This window comes from Dermacentor andersoni, chromosome 6 (assembly GCF_023375885.2).
Source record: "Dermacentor andersoni chromosome 6, qqDerAnde1_hic_scaffold, whole genome shotgun sequence".
In the NCBI taxonomy this organism is placed as follows: domain Eukaryota; kingdom Metazoa; phylum Arthropoda; class Arachnida; order Ixodida; family Ixodidae; genus Dermacentor; species Dermacentor andersoni.
The window spans coordinates 113,685,370-113,696,448 of record NC_092819.1 but is presented as its reverse complement, the minus strand read 5'-3'; the positions used below and the strand labels follow the sequence as shown (position 1 = coordinate 113,696,448).

Genomic DNA, 11,079 nt, shown 5'->3' with positions numbered 1-11,079 from the left:
CTCGTCTCGAACCAGCGTCTCGAACCGCGGTGGCTGCCCTTGGTGGCACCGAAGCCTCCTGTATTTTTTCAATAGCAGTGCAATCGCTCGCTCCCCAATGGGAGCCGTTGGGGCGGCTCAGTTCAGTGAGATTCCGCGATGCGACGCTACACAGACGTCACGACTAATTTAGCTATGCCTACTTGCGTACCACCGGCGTCTAACCGAGCGCCGCTACCGTTCTCCATGAGAAGTGGTAGACGCTCCGTTCGTGCTTCCGCCAGGCATCAAGTTATTACGCGTCTGTCAGTCTTCCTCCGACTTCTGCTGTGACGCACCACCCAGATGTTGCTCAATCCAACGACCGCGAATGAGGCACGAACGTTTGCCATGGGCTCGGCAATCGCCTCGACCTTCTCTCTTGCCTTTTTTCTGTCTTTTCACTCTCTCTCTCTCTCTGTCTCTCTGGGGAGAGTAGCAAAGGAAGAGAAGGATAGGGTTGTGAACAGTCGGATCGGCCGCATCTGGCTGGCATAGAAAAAAAAAATTCGCAGTTCCACCCGAAAGTAAAGCACCGATTGCGATAGGAATTTTATAGATAGCTGTACGAAGGAAGGATAGTAGTTTCATAGGCCGTATAAACTTGTAAGCATTCGCTTACTAACTCAATTAACAATGATTAAATGTGTAAGCGAGACTCAACGAGTACGTAGAAAGAAACATACACACAAACACAGCATTTTCTTTGCGTGTCTGCTTCTTTCTACGTCCTCGTTCAGTCTCGCTTACCCGTTCTAGCATGGTTTCAAGCCAGCTTGGCCGTCAACGTGTTTTAACTAAATTATCCAGCACGGTGTCACGCGCCCACAGGTAAACAGGAAAATATATCGCTCGATAACAGAGTAACCCGTGTAAACCAACTCGACCGCACTCCCCAATGCCGGCATGTCTAGGGGACACACGAATACAACGCGCTATAAGAAACCTCCTCTGTAGTGCCTAGGCTGAGTCATATATTCAAGGAGCAAAAGCCCCCAGATTTTCTCTCTCGCGCCCGCTCTTAAGGCACGTTTATATTCCGATGTTATCGGCGCGCGTGCGAGCATCGTTCCCAGTCACTCACGCTACGTCGGTTGCGCTGCGCCAGCCGATATGCCATCCCCTCTATACTTCAACGCTGGCGCCGCCGGCTGCTATCTTCGGAGCATGCGCAGAACGTTCGCCAAATCGCGCGCCGTCCGCAAAAGCCGTCTGCGGAGTTGTGTTGGCGCCTTTTTGTTCACGTGCAATGCATTGTAGTGCGAGAGTTCCGCCGACTCCGACGCGCGAATGGCTCAGCAGCCATATCGGGGCCGTTGGGGCGCGTCGGAAGCCGCCGGTTACGTTGGCTGCGCCGGTGCGCCCGACTATAGGGCCGTTTATAGTCCGACGTAACGTCCGCGCGCGCGCGCGCGCGCGCACGCTACGTCGCGTCGGCGAAAGCGACCCCTCTATAGTCGGGCGCACCGGCGCAGCCAACGTAACCGGCGGCTTCCGACGCGCCCCGACGGGCCCGGTGCCGATATGGCTCCTGAGCCATTCGCGCGTCGAAGTCGGCGGAACTCTGGCACCACAATGCATTGCGTGCGAAGAAAAAGGCACCAACACAACTCCGCAGACGGCTTTTGCGGACGGCGTGCGACTTGGCGAACGTTCTGCGCATGCTCCGAAGATAATAGCCGACGGCGGACGCGTTGAAGTATAGAGGGGATGGCATCTCGGCTGGCGCAGCGCAACCGACGTAGCGTGACTGACCGCGAACGACGCTCGCCCGCGCGCCGATAACGTCGGACTATAAACGCGCCTTATAGAGGGGTCGTTTTCGCCGACGTGACGTAGCGTGCGCGCGCGCTGGCGTTACGTCGGATTATAAACGTCCCTTTACTCGCGCCTGCGCAGAAACGTCGAGCACCGTCTAAAGTGCCACGCCCCGCTGTATGTACCAGCACTTCTAAATATGCGCCCGGGCGTGCACTTTGGCCGCGACGCAGATCTCTTTAGAGATATGGTGCCTGCATGGCCGAGCCGTAGGCAGCCGCCGTTATTGAAGAACGCTTCCCCCCCTCTCCTTTCCTCGACTCAACCCCGTGCCGAGAGTGAGCCATGTTCGACGGCTCACTCTCACACGCTTTCCCTCTCCCCTACACCATACCACGCGTGCCGACAATTTTATACGAAACCTGACGGCGTCGGCGATGGCAGAAGTGCACTAGGAGGGTCCGTAGATTTCATATCGGAATGAAAGAAACTTAGTAGGCACGTCAAGCAGTCATCGTTTGCAAAGCAGCCTCGGCTACCGCTGTTTGCTGCATGCATTCGGTAGCCAAATGCACGCACCAGACTGAATCCCGAGGACAGCACGCCGTACGTGACGCCGCACGTTGCTTGGTTTTTGGTATCGTTTTGAATAGCGCTCTCCGCTGTAGTTGGCACCCGATTTTCCGGCTCATGGCGCACGCTTCCTGCTCACCACGTTTGAGACCTTTAGCTCTCCACGATTGTAACCGGACGAATTGACGCCTCTGCAACGGCAACATTTCTCTCCGAGTGTTTGCACGGTCGGCTCCGCGCTACAACTTACGAGCGGAGCATTATATAGAAGTGCAACCTATCGCCGTGGCGCTTTGTATCACCTCCCACCCCTCCCAAAAAGAAAGGGGGAGAGAGGAAGTAAAACGTTCATGGTTGCAAAATTCCGTTGCTCTCCTTGCATGGTGTAGTTATTTTTCACTTTCCTTGCTTTAGTAACTTGACCTTAAGCACTTGATTAAAAGATTTGAAAACTTAAACAAGCAACTGCGGCAATTTAAATTCTTTTGCAAAGCCTAGAGTTCCGGATGCTTCTTACGCTTGCCCATAAGCAGCTTTGATTCATTTTTAAAAAACTTTGTGTGTGTAAAAAAACAGCGACGAAGAAAAGTAGCAACACAAGGACGAACGCTCATCCTTGTGTTGCTCCCTTTCTTCGTTGCGGTTTGTTTACATTCAAACATTTTTTTTTAATGAATCTGTTCCAACTAGGCCGACTCGCAGTTATGCTTCAACTTTGCTCATCACGAGACTTAGAATTCATCGCCGTCACTTCGTGTTACCAGAGAGGAAACGGCAGAAATTATCGTTTTCTTTTCCAGTAAGAGCTGAGTTTTTCGGTGGTAATCATTATATTAGTGTAAAGTAAGTTCTTCTCGTGATTTCGTGGAATGCGGTACAAATAACAACAATAATAGGTATTATTAGCATCTGGCCATGCGTTCAGTTTATAGCATAGGCTCATTGGTTCGTGGCATCAAGATCAAATATCTAGCCATGCTGCTTCCGTAGGGCAAATTTTCTTTCGAGATGAGGATCTTGGACCCATGAAACAGGGGTATTAGGGCACGCTGATGAAATGCAATATTGGTGAAATGTTTTGTATGGAGGAAATGTAACGCGTGTATTCATGGCGCGTAGTGGCATAATTGGAAGAAGAGTGACGTGAACAACACAAACACCGTTTCCCTCTCTGTACTCGCTCAATTTACGTCCCTGTTTGCACACGTGCCTTTACAGACAATGAAACCCTGCCACATCGCTCTCTTATTGCAGGTATATTTATTTGTGTGTTTAATGTTGCATAATAAGCAATGAAATGTAGTGGGGTATAGCTGTGAACGATCAACAACTATGATATGTGCTGTAGGTTAAATGTTCTATTTATTGCTCTTCATACGTGTGATCAAGTATTCCTACATATACATCCTTTATTTTGCTACTTCTCAATTCTCTCAACACTCAAGCATAGAGAAAGAAAAAGACTAAGAGCGGACACTCCGAGAAATCTGGCCTCAGGAAATACGTCACGGCTACGTAACGAACTAATGCTCTCATCAAACGCCAGGGTACGCAGGCGCAAAAGAAAAGAAAATTTTGTAATGAATTCTGCTCAATCGCTTTACAAAATAATGATTATACACCCAAATTTGGCGTGTTTCTTATACATAAAAACAGAATTTATCGAAGACACCTTCCGTGCTTGTTGTTCTTCATTCGTACTGCCATCAACACCAATCACCATTCGTCCATCGAGCAGAAATCAACGACACCAGCGGCGTGCCAGCGGGAACGTCTAACGTCTCGTGAGCGTCGGCTGCGGCGGTGTTCTTGTGTTTGAGAAAGGTGAGTCACGTTCTTAAGCGAAGCTTGGAGTAATTGACTTGTGAGCGCGACGAGGTTCGCTAAAAAAAGCAGTTTGCGGCTCTATATGAGGCGGCTAGACGCGAACAATGCGAAAAGCATGCCCCCTCAAGAAACGCGTAGCAAGATGGCTGTACTAGCTGTACTTTCTTGCTATCCCCACCGAGAACGGCATAATCTTTGTTGGTTGCGTTCCGTGAAAATAATCAAACGACGCGAAGCTGCCATTAACTTGCACCGGTTCACGGCTGTGCACTGCGCTGCGACTCGCAGCTTGTCAGACGCCATCGAGACGCTGCGTCTCGGTTTGCGAGGGTAAACCATTTTTAGCGCTGTTTGCGATAACCGCGGTATCGGCGTTTCATTTCGGCGAATAGTTCGTGTTCAAAAACGCTCAAGGTCAATATCGGGAATTGCGCATTTCAGGAAAATTCCGGTTCCGAGAAAATTGAATTCCTAACCTGCGCTTATATGACCGCGTAACGGTTGACGGTGCATTCGTTGGCTGGTTCTAGAGGCTGACGAACGCTGGAAAGAACATAATAGACGCCACGCCGATGCAGACTGAAAAACGGCGTTCCGGGGACGGGCGCTACGTAAATAAAGAAAAGCAGGACGTTAGGCACGCTGTAGCCAAGCTTTGCTTGCTCGTTTCCCGTATAGAGTAAGGGCTCCTGAATATTTTAGTAATATTGCTTGAAAACAATCGCATGTGACATAAACAGCGAGCGTAGCTTACTGCGTTTTGTACTGCAGTGAGCTGTGTATCTACGGCGCACGGACGGACGGTGGTGTATACGTCCGTGCGGATTGTTTATACAGAAAAGTAACGATGGGGAAAATTTCCCAATGGCTACTGCATGTACTTATTGCGGCGGCCGTGTTGGGAAGTACTGCGCATTCATGTAACTTTCGGTTCCTTATCATTTTTTCGTGGCGGAATACATTGCACAACGTATTGTCGCGTAGGCGTGGCGTGGCGTACATTTGAACAAATGCCTCGTATTTGGACGTTTTGAAATGATCTTTACCACGCTTATGTGAACTGCTATTTTGCCTCCCAATGTACTCTCTGTACTGAGTACATACATGGGTGTTCAAAAGTTCACAGGCGGCGATGCCATGAGATTACATATGATGTACAGGGGTGTTCAAAAGACCACATACACCTCTGTATGTGGTCTTAACATGTATTCTTTTATGTCTGACTTTTATAGGTCAGAGGTCAGAACGTGTCGGTGGTTTCATATTGTGCATCGGTTCGCTATTCATTCAAACATATTACTTCTACATATGTTTTTGGTAATTAACGAAGCGTGCACTTATTGACATTTTCAGAGCGTGCTGATGCCATGCCGTCCGGCGGTCCAAGTTACGGCAGCTACTGCTGTGTGTCGTGGTGCTTCAACAACGGCAAAACCCAGAAGAAGCCAGGAACGAGTTTCTTCCGCATACCACGGGACGGCAGGTGCGTTAAAGCTCCTGTATGGTTTGCATGTCTTCACGCTGACTGTTTGTGCTTACTCAGTAAGGGGCACAAGAAAAAAAAATCACTATTCAAGTAGTTCCGCTTTCCGCTGATAGTTCATTGCCAATGCAGGATGACAGCATGGATGCAGTACGCTGGAAGAGACGATCTTCTGAGTAAGCCGGGCAGCGTATTGTACGCAACCTACAGAGTTTGCAGCGACCATTTCACTGCTGAAAGTTTCATGGACCCTGGGCATACAAGGCTTACAAAAATGGCTGTGCCGAGTGTGCACCCAGTTGCACCTTGTAAGTAGTTGACAAAAACTCGATTCTATGCAATAGCAGCAGTGGCGACAAATAATTTCGAAGGTGTTTGCAGCCGATGGACGAACCTCGCTGTAGGAGCAGTATCTCTTCGAAACTCCTAAATTCTCTGAATTGTGGGCTATTACCTTCCTTGCAGCTAGACATTTGCCATTTTTAACGCTGTTGGCCTGTCTAACTTGTTTTGAAAGACCTCTAAGGTCTATTGCACGTTTACTTGAAGTGTGCGTGTACTTGTATATATACCTCACACCAATGTAACGTTCCGCTATTGATAATTCCACAGATCATAATTGCTTGCTTCTCAGTTGGTTGCTTCTCTACTCTTTTTTTCACCTGGCAAGCAATGCACTTAGAAGTGCTGTTTAATTATTCCTATGCTACAAGCTTTGCAACTTGTACTAACTACACATATATGCAGGTTCTTTGAGCGTCGCTTCTACTAGTGACTGCCACATGGCTGCAGAAGCTGCACTACAAGGTGAGGATGAGGTTCAGTTTCTTTTTTAAACGTGTTGCTGACAAATCGTTGGTGTTTCGTTTCTTCAGGATCTGCGGAAGAGGCTTTGAACAGCGACCCGCACCCATTGAGGTGCCCTGATGAGCAGGGTGAGTTCAGCGCTGAGGTTGCTTTTTTTTTGCGCGAAATTGACTGCTTACCAAACCTCTGCAGTTTGCAACTCCCTTGTAGCTGGCAAAGGGGCATCTGCTGATCTCGGCCTGCTGGAGGAAACCTTGACCAATCGTTCAGTTGTGACAGAAGGAACTTCTGTCATCGGTGAGTTTGATGTTGATTTCTGCGACAGATTGTATTGATACAGAGATTTCCGCAGGTACCTTGCAACTTTCTTCCGACAGCAGTGTCCGAGGCGCTGAACAAGCTTCACAGGTCAGCCTAGAAGATGTGTCTGCCAACAGCTCCATGAATGAGTGCCCTACTGCAAATGGTAACTATGCCTTTATTGTAGCTGTTTTTCACGTGATACTTTATGTTTAGAACATTCTAAGCAAACTATCCTCAAAAGGACACTGTGTGTGCAACAACAAATTGTTAGAGTGAGCTCTCAATGATGCTTTTAATTTTTTGGTGTCATTCTGTCACAACAGGAACGATGGAACATTTTTTTTCCAATTGTTGTTGCGTGACTCCACAAGAAAGAGAATATGTGTGCCACAATTTAGTGGTTACTTAAGGAATAAGAGCTTGGAAATTCAAAGAAAAAATTCATCGTTTCATAAACAATCGACCACCAAATTGCCACCGCCAGCTGAGGGAAGCTTACGCACACCTGCATTCGCATCGTTATGAAATTATCGCGCATGGCTCTCCGATTGTACATCTGACACAGTCTGTAAGCACACAACACGGTTCTGTCTACTGATCTTCCAAATGCCGCGCTTGTCCGTGTCTCTTCTTGAGTCGTGTGTTTGGTGCTTCAGTACATCAGTAACATGCACCAACTAGCCCAACAAAAACTTCTGCTGGAAGCAGAATGGAAGTGCATTAGGAACCTGCAACATAAATGGGCTCCTTTGGAAGCAGTGCAGACTATTAAGGAGCTATTAAATCATTCTTTGTATTGCCTGCATAGCTTGAAATTAGGATGTGTATAATTTAGGCTTCTATTTTCCCATGACTACATGATAAATCTCGGTTTATGAAGTTTTGTGGAATGGTGTGTTGGGGGGGAGGCGAAGTTGGGCATCTTGGTATCTTGGGTTTGAAAAATCGAGGAAAATGCTTGTGCGGAATTATTTGCTGTTCGCTTTTACATTGATTTCTTTTGTTCATTAAATGCTATAGCAGAGCTAACTTTGATGGAATGAATGCACAATTATCTCTTTTTGCCGACCAGTTTCTTAATGACTTCTTGTCCCGTACAGTTGAAGAAAACTGGGTCGCGTTCAAAAATATGTTTACTGACGTCGTTAACAAATATATACCGTCCATAACAATTAGGAGTAGGAGCTCTACGCCATGGTTCAACAAGCAACTTCGGCGTCTAAACAACAAAAAAAAGCGATTGTACAGGCAATCCCAGAAATCCAGTCTTGCACCATCGTGGCTTAAATACAAACAGTGCGACAAAGAATATCAAGAGTTACTTAAATCCAGTCGTCGTCACTTTTTCAACCACGACCTGTCATCTATGCTAACTAACAATCCTCGTAAATTTTGGCAAGTAATAAATCCAAGCAATCACCCCGATGTTGTGCTTACCGATCCCACAGGCGCCACTGTTCCCGAGTCAAAGTGTGCACAAATATTAAACAATGCATTTTCGTCTGTTTTCACCCGCGAGGACGTCACTTCATGCCCAAACATAGGTACACTTTCCGATATCATCATACCGCAGATAAATATTACCGAGTCCGGTATCATATCACTAGTTAATAATCGTAAGGTATCATCTGCATCTGACCACGTTGGGTTCAACAACAAGTTGCTTAAAAGTACATCGCAAAGCATTTCGGGAATCTTGTGCGCTCTTTTTTCACAGTCATTATCATCCGGCCAAATTCCTAATGACTGGCGTACAGCCAAGGTCATACCAATTTTTAAATCTGGCGATCGCTCATCACCGCTTAACTACCGGCCTATTTCGTTAACTAGCACCGTTTGCAAACTACTCGAACATATCATACATTCTCAAATCATAAAACACTTAGAAGAACATTACATAATCTTCAAATACCAGCACGGCTTTCGCAAGGGATATTCATGCGATGGGCAACTTGCAGGGTTTACTGATGACTTGCTTTCATGTATTGACGCTGGCAACCAAGTCGACGCAATATTCTTAGATTTTTCCAAAGCTTTTGACCGCGTTCCTCACCACAGGCTACTACTGAAACTTAAACATTTTAACATTGACGCACAAGTCATTGCATGGATAAAAGATTTCTTGTCTTTTCGAACTCAATTCACAAATATTAATCATTGCAACTCCTCTTTTATTCCTGTCACGTCCGGCGTTCCACAAGGGAGCGTGCTTGGCCCTTTGCTTTTTCTAATTTACATTAATGACTTGCCTAACTGCATGTCGTCCAGAGTAAGACTGTTCGCCGATGATTGCGTAATTTACCGTACCATTTCTACTGACACTGATCATCAAGCTTTGCAGTCAGACCTCAACGCAATAAACAGATGGTGTTCAGACTGGCAAATGACCCTAAATCATACTAAAACTAAGCGCATGTCATTTACGCACTCCTCTTCCCGTATTCCAACTTCATACTTTATAGGTAACAATGTTGTCGAACTTACTACCACGTACAAATACTTAGGAATCAACTTGCAATCGGATCTAACATGGCATCATCACATCAACGTTACTCTTGCATCTGCTAACCGTACTTTCGGAATCATGAAACACAGACTAAAGCAAGCGCCTTCACACCTAAAGAAACTCGCGTACACCACGTTAATCAGGCCTAAAATTGAATATGCATGTGCCATCTGGGACCCGAGCCAAGACTACATTATACGTAACATTGAATCCCTGCAAAGCCGTGCTGCTCGCTTCATTTTTTCAGATTTTTCTCCGTACTCCAGTGTTACATCTTTAAAAATTCGTGCCGAACTGCCTCCGCTATCACTACGACGGGAACACGCCCGCCTATCTCTCTTTCACAAACTTTATCATCATGATCGTTTGCGCGACGACTTCTTTCAGTCACCCCCTGTCATTTTTCCTCGCCGTGATCACCCCTGCAAAGTCAAACGCCCAGCTTGCCACTCGGCCCATTACGCACAATCATTCATCCCCAAAACCATAGCTGACTGGAATAACCTACCATTTGATATTGCCACTGAAGTTAACACCGATCAATTTCATCAAATGCTGTGGAATCATATCAGAACTTGACGTCTCTATGCGTCTTTGGTGTTAGCTATTTTTTTCAGGGCTAATTTAATACCTTTGTATCGTATAGTATAGCTTTGTACAGTATAGTATAGTATTTTTTGTATAGTATAGTATAGTATCTTGTTTGACATCGTATTGCAGTTTTTTCTCTTTTTGTGTTATCCTTGAACCCCCGGTGTTTCGATTTTCACACTTCATTCTTATCTTTATTCGAACTTTAATCCACTTCCAATATTGGTGTATGCGTATTTTGTGGTGTTCTTACTATGTTTGCTGAATTGTTTATTTTTACTATTTTTTTCGCATATTCTTATTAGTGTGTTTCGTGTGCCCCCCCTATGTAATACCCTCTCCAAGAGGGCCTTTAGGGTATTTGAATAAATAAATAAATTGCAGAGCTTTCCTGCGGGCCAACGACAAGTTGCGCATCAAAAATGTACAAGCAAACCATCAAACGTCTCCAAGCCAAAGTAGCAGCACAGCGGAAAACTATCAAAAGACTGCTGAGACAGCCTTACAAATCACCGTCATCGACTACAAAGGCTCTTGGCATTATCCGACCATACGTCACCGAGAAGGTTTTTAAACTTCTTTCGACACATGTTCGCTTGAGGCCAAAAGGCAAGGGCAAGCGGTTTCCCGTTTGGTTGAAGAAATTCGCTCTTCACCTAAACTTCCGTGGCCCGCGAGCATACCGATTTCTGGCTCCATACTTTTCTTTGCCCTCCCGGCGTTCATTAAGAAGGTGGCTAGCCAATGTAAAGATGACTCCAGGCACAATTCCTGGAATCATTTCTTCCATTGCAACTGATACTCAAGCTTAGAATGAACGTGACCGAGTGTGTGCTTTAGTTTTTGACGAGATAGCACTGAAAAAAAATTTGCATTATGATGTTGCACGGGACGTTGTCCATGATTTCACAGATGATGGCGCTCACCGCACTTCAACCATTGCTGACCGAGCAATGGTTGTTCTCCTTGCTGGTGTTTCGAAGAAGTGGGTTCAACCGGTTGCTCTTACTATAGGGCACACATCTACACCATCATCTGTTATGCATAACCTGCTGTTGTCGCTCATTGTGGAGCTTAGATGCATTCATATTACAGTGAAAGCAGTAATATGTGACCAGGGTAGTTCTAATGTCAGCCTCGCTAACCAACTAAGAGCGACTGCCGCAAAGCCTTTTTTTGAAGTTGATGGTGAGCGGGTATATTTCATCTTTGA

At 46.2% G+C, this 11,079-nt stretch overlaps 1 long non-coding RNA gene across 1 annotated transcript; it reads left to right on the top strand.

Moving 5' to 3' along the window:
* Positions 1-5,533: 5,533 nt before the first annotated feature.
* Positions 5,534-6,450, top strand: LOC129382346 (uncharacterized). The gene is made up of 3 exons (XR_008610425.2): positions 5,534-5,659; positions 5,792-5,967; positions 6,407-6,450. It is a non-coding gene; the product is annotated as an uncharacterized lncRNA (long non-coding RNA).
* Positions 6,451-11,079: the final 4,629 nt, after the last annotated feature.